General features: G+C 68.7%; 1 non-coding gene across 1 annotated transcript; it reads left to right on the top strand.

Annotated features, from left to right (window-relative positions):
* Nucleotides 1–3,296: 3,296 nt before the first annotated feature.
* Nucleotides 3,297–3,415, top strand: LOC139043734 (5S ribosomal RNA). The gene has a single exon (XR_011500800.1). It is a non-coding gene; the product is annotated as a 5S ribosomal RNA (ribosomal RNA).
* The last annotated feature ends 1,767 nt before the right edge of the window (nt 3,416–5,182 follow it).

Raw genomic sequence — 5,182 nt, 5'->3', positions numbered from 1 at the left:
GGTGGGTGGGTCTGAGTTTCAAGCTCCACCTGACTAGGATCCCATTCTGCTTTCGCCTTCGGGCGGTCCTGCCTCGCTTGGAAACGCTGCTACGTTGCTCCTGGTGGATGAGCTTGCGTTCGTTTTGAGTTTGAGAACGCTGGATGCAAAGACGAGGAGTCTTGATGGCTGAGGCTTTTGGTGTCCCCTCACTCGGGGGCCTCCCTCTCTTCCCGCCTCCCCCCCCCCCCCCCCCACCCCCTCACACCCGACCCCTACCACCCCAGGGCCCCGGCCGGGCCCCGCCCCTCCAGGCCGCATCTGTCAGAGGGAGTTGAAAAGCCTCCTGACAGGACACGTCCTCCCTCAGCAGCCAGCCCTTCCTGGCTCCCTGGCTTCAGCTTTCCGTTCGCGTGGCTCGGGCAGCCTTTCGCATCTTCTTTGCACCTGCCTGTGTTTGCAACAGAGGACCGTGGCCAAGGGATCCAGGAAACCGGGAGGAGAGCTGGCTTCCGGGGAGGCGAATGGGAAGGACAGGGAGGCAGAGAGGGAGCCTTGCCTCAGAGAACGGACTTTGAACCCCCGAAGGGAAAAGTCCTCCAGATAAATCACGTCTTCCCCACCGAATCCAAGAGCCATACTCGCTCGCTGTGGAAAAATGGGGACATCCCGGTCAAAGCAGGACGAGAGAGGACCCAAAGCTCCCTCCTCTCCCCGTTCAGCCATCGTCGTCCTGGGAGGGAGTCTCTTCGCGGTTCGCTTCTCCTGCCGGCCCCGTTTCCCCTCCTGCCAACCCAGCGCCTCTCTCGCCTGCTCCTCGCTTCCTCGGGCTGCGGGCTGCGGGCTGCGGGATGGGGGAGGGGGGGGGTGCGGTGCGCGTCGCTCCCTGCCAGCTCGTGCCCGGGGTGGTTCTGACGGGTCCCCGGATCTGATCTCCGAGGAGCACCTTCTGCGGGGAGAAGCGGGACTGCGTCCCTGTCAGTTTCCCGGAGCGCGGGACCGGAGCCTTGCCCCGAAACGCAGGCTCGGGAGACCGAAGTCCTGAGCTGAAACCCAAGGGGCGCCGTCTCCCGCGAGTGACGTGCCCTCCCTGAGCTGCGCTTTCCTCCTCTGGTGCGAGGGGGTCCTGGCGTTCGTGCCTCCTTGCGGGGGCGAGTGCTGGTGAGAACGCAAGCGGGAAATACGGAGCAGACCGCTCAGCACGGAGCGCGGCCTCGGTGGGGGCCCGGGCCTCGGCCGCCGTCCTTCCCCACGAGCCTACTTCTTGCCGCCGAGGCTCATCCAGCACCCAGGGATCGATCGCCTGGCTGCTTCCGGCCAGACACTCTCCTAGGTGCTGGCCACCCAGCAGCCGAGAACGCGGGTGCCAATCTCGGCCTCCGGGGCGTTCGCCTCCTCGCCTCTGGGGCCGCAAGACCAGCGGTGTGCCTACGCATGCCGGCCAGAGGTGGCAGAACCTGACGAGGACACGTGCCGTGGAAAATGGAGAGCTTGGCGCCCCGGAGGGCCTCGTCGGACGTCTGTGGATGGCCGTCGCTCTCTTTGCCGAAGCCCGCCCCCTGCCCATCTTCTCTCCGTCCCAGGGTCCCCTTTCCAGTGGGACGCAAGAAGGCCCACAGGGCCCAAACGCTGGAGACGGGCAGCGCACACAGCGCGCCCTGGGTCCCGGGGGGTGCGGCGGGAAAGCCTTGCGGCACAGAACCCTGAAGCCCAGAGGTCTCGAGACAGGGAGAGCCGGGACGTCGGCAGGCACCGACGGGCCTTCGGACGCGACTCTTCCTCCCCGTCATCACACCGTGCTGCTCCTCCCTCCGTCCTGGGCGCGAGCGCGCTCTTGGGAAGACGGAGGCGCCTTCGTCGGTGACCTAGCGGGCGGGAGATCCCGGGCAACGTCCCCAGCGGCACTTGAGCAGAACGGGGACGCTGCGGTCGGTCGTCGGGGAGGGGCTTCTACATGTCTGGTAGATGGAGCTGCTTTCTCGTGCCAAGTTCTCTGGGCCCTGACTTTTCTGCCTGCTCCTTCTATCAACTCAGTAAGGTCGGGGGTGCCCGGCAGAAAGAGGAAAAGAGCCAGAGCGAAGAAGCGGAGAGAAAGGAACACACAAACCCGGACGCACACACACACACAGGCACACAGACACACAGCGCGCGCGCTCGCGCGCGCGCACACACACACACACACACACACACACGCCTACACACCCACTCGCACAACCCGCACAAGCACACGCACACGCAAGCGCAGACAGAGCGCGCCAGCGAGCTCCGGTGCCTGCCTGTGGTTCCTGGGCGATGGCGGGGCAGCGATGCCGGGAGCCCGGGACTCCTGAGAGCCTGTCTGCGCGGCCTAGGGCCCCAGGGGTGATCGCCAGCCCCGGGGCCCCTGCCTCCTGGCCCGGGCCCAGCTCCAGCACCACCGCCCTCCTGGGGGGGAAGCGAGCTCTTGGGCAGAGCCTCTCTGGGTCAGGGTGGGTGTCTGTCTAGGTCCGTGTCTTGGATCCTCTCCGTGTCGCCGTTTCTCTGTTTCTCCGTGTCTCTGTCTCTGTCTCTGTCTCTGGGTCTCTGGGCTGGCGCCAGCAGGAGCTGTCCAGGGTCCCCGCGAGGGGCGGGTTGGGGGCGGGGTGCCGGTCTCCTGGGCGGCGCTGGCGGGGGGAAGTGTGGCCGCCCCGCCTCCCCGCTCCCTCAGGGGCAGCGCGGCGGGCTTCCGCTGACGCCCTCTGGTCGCGCCGGTGGCTCCGCCTGGGTTTGGGCAAGTCGGGGCCCGGCCGGCGCCGCAGAGGTCAGGGCTCCCGCTGGGAGGCCCCTCGGGCCGGAGGGGACTCAGAGGAGCACGGGCCCGGCGGCCCGACGCCCCGACGCCTCGGGCCAAGTGCCCCGCGCCACCCCCCTCCCAGCAGCCGCATCTCCTGCGACCCATCGCCGGATCCGAGCGGCCAGGGCGGCCTGGAGTGTTCCCGGGCCGCGAGGGGAGAGCGCCCAGCCAGGCGCCCCGCCCCCATCCCCGCCCCCACCGCCGCCCCCACCACCCCTCGTTTCCCACCGCCGCCCGCCCCGCCCCGCCTCCTCGCACCCCGGGCTGCTCCAGGCCTCCGCGCCCTGGGAGGGCAGCAGGGCGGGGCAGCGCAGGGTTTGGCTGGCCCGCTGGCCGCGCCCGAGGCGGCCGCGGCGGGAGGCAGCAGCGGGAGGAAGGCGGCAGGCCGAGCGCGGGCGCAGGGGGCGCCGGCGGCGGGTGCGCGTCACAGAGGCCTGGGCGCGCGCGAGCCGCGGGCCGGGCGACGCGGCGCGGCTTCTTAGGGGCGCCGGCGGCAGGCGCCAGCGTCTACGGCCATACCACCCTGAACGCGCCCGATCTCGTCTGATCTCGGAAGCTAAGCAGGGTCGGGCCTGGTTAGTACTTGGATGGGAGACCGCCTGGGAATACCGGGTGCTGTAGGCTTTTGCCTCCCTCGCCTTTTGCCGCCGGCCGGGCGCGGCTCCCTCCGCGCTCCTGCCGCCCCTCCTCCGTCCTGCGGCCTCCGGCCTCCGTCCTCCGCGGACGCCCCCCACCCCTCCAGCCAGCCCGACCCCCCCCACCCTCCCCCTCCCCTCCCGCCCCCCTCCGCACCGCGGGCCCGCCGGCGCCGCCCATGGGCAGGGCCCAACCCCTCCCCGCCACAGCCCAACCCTTCCAGCTCGCGGCCCCACCCGAACCCAGGGCCAATCGGGGCCAGCCCGGCGGGACCGGGACCGGGACCGGGACCGGGACCCCGACGCCGCACACGCCGCCGGCCGGCTCCCTCTGGCCTCGGCCTCTTCCCACCCGCTCGGCTCCCGCTCCGGTGACACCCCAGCCCTTCCCTCGGCGCCCCGCCCCCGCCGCCCCAGCCGCCGGGTAGAGTCGTCCTGTCAGGTGGAACGGATTCCACGGCGGTGCCGGGAGGCCCAAACGGGTCCCAAAGCGACCAGCCCCGCCCACCGAGGAAAGGCACCTGGTCAGGCTTTTCCAGACACCGCCCGCTTCTCCAAGGACAGGGCGGACTGGGTTAGAGAGGAGCGTCTCGGGCACCTCACCCAAGACGGGATGGCTTCTGCCTTTGCTGGCGTCTCTGCCGCTGCAGGTCATCTTCTAAAACCTGGTACCCGCTTGCTTGTCCTTGAGAGGCTCATTCACAATCAACACTCCTTTCCCGACCTAAGTTTGTCCCTGTCAGTTTGTCTCGCTTTTCCTTCCAGAAGCCCCCTTCCCGGGGTGGGGGGGAGGGGGGGAGGTGGTGGTGGTGGGGGGGGGTAGGGGGGTGGGTGGGTCTGAGTTTCAAGCTCCACCTGACTAGGATCCCATTCTGCTTTCGCCTTCGGGCGGTCCTGCCTCGCTTGGAAACGCTGCTACGTTGCTCCTGGTGGATGAGCTTGCGTTCGTTTTGAGTTTGAGAACGCTGGATGCAAAGACGAGGAGTCTTGATGGCTGAGGCTTTTGGTGTCCCCTCACTCGGGGGCCTCCCTCTCTTCCCGCCTCCCCCCGCCTCCCCACCCACCCCCTCACACCCGACCCCTACCACCCCAGGGCCCCGGCCGGGCCCCGCCCCTCCAGGCCGCATCTGTCAGAGGGAGTTGAAAAGCCTCCTGACAGGACACGTCCTCCCTCAGCAGCCAGCCCTTCCTGGCTCCCTGGCTTCAGCTTTCCGTTCGCGTGGCTCGGGCAGCCTTTCGCATCTTCTTTGCACCTGCCTGTGTTTGCAACAGAGGACCGTGGCCAAGGGATCCAGGAAACCGGGAGGAGAGCTGGCTTCCGGGGAGGCGAATGGGAAGGACAGGGAGGCAGAGAGGGAGCCTTGCCTCAGAGAACGGACTTTGAACCCCCGAAGGGAAAAGTCCTCCAGATAAATCACGTCTTCCCCACCGAATCCAAGAGCCATACTCGCTCGCTGTGGAAAAATGGGGACATCCCGGTCAAAGCAGGACGAGAGAGGACCCAAAGCTCCCTCCTCTCCCCGTTCAGCCATCGTCGTCCTGGGAGGGAGTCTCTTCGCGGTTCGCTTCTCCTGCCGGCCCCGTTTCCCCTCCTGCCAACCCAGCGCCTCTATCGCCTGCTCCTCGCTTCCTCGGGCTGCGGGCTGCGGGCTGCGGGATGGGGGAGGGGGGGGGTGCGGTGCGCGTCGCTCCCTGCCAGCTCGTGCCCGGGGTGGTTCTGACGGGTCCCCGGATCTGATCTCCGAGGAGCACCTTC

Source organism: Equus asinus, unplaced genomic scaffold (assembly GCF_041296235.1).
Source record: "Equus asinus isolate D_3611 breed Donkey unplaced genomic scaffold, EquAss-T2T_v2 contig_34, whole genome shotgun sequence".
NCBI lineage: Eukaryota > Metazoa > Chordata > Mammalia > Perissodactyla > Equidae > Equus > Equus asinus.
Note: the sequence above shows the minus strand (reverse complement) of the source record. Positions and strands in the feature narration are given on the sequence as shown.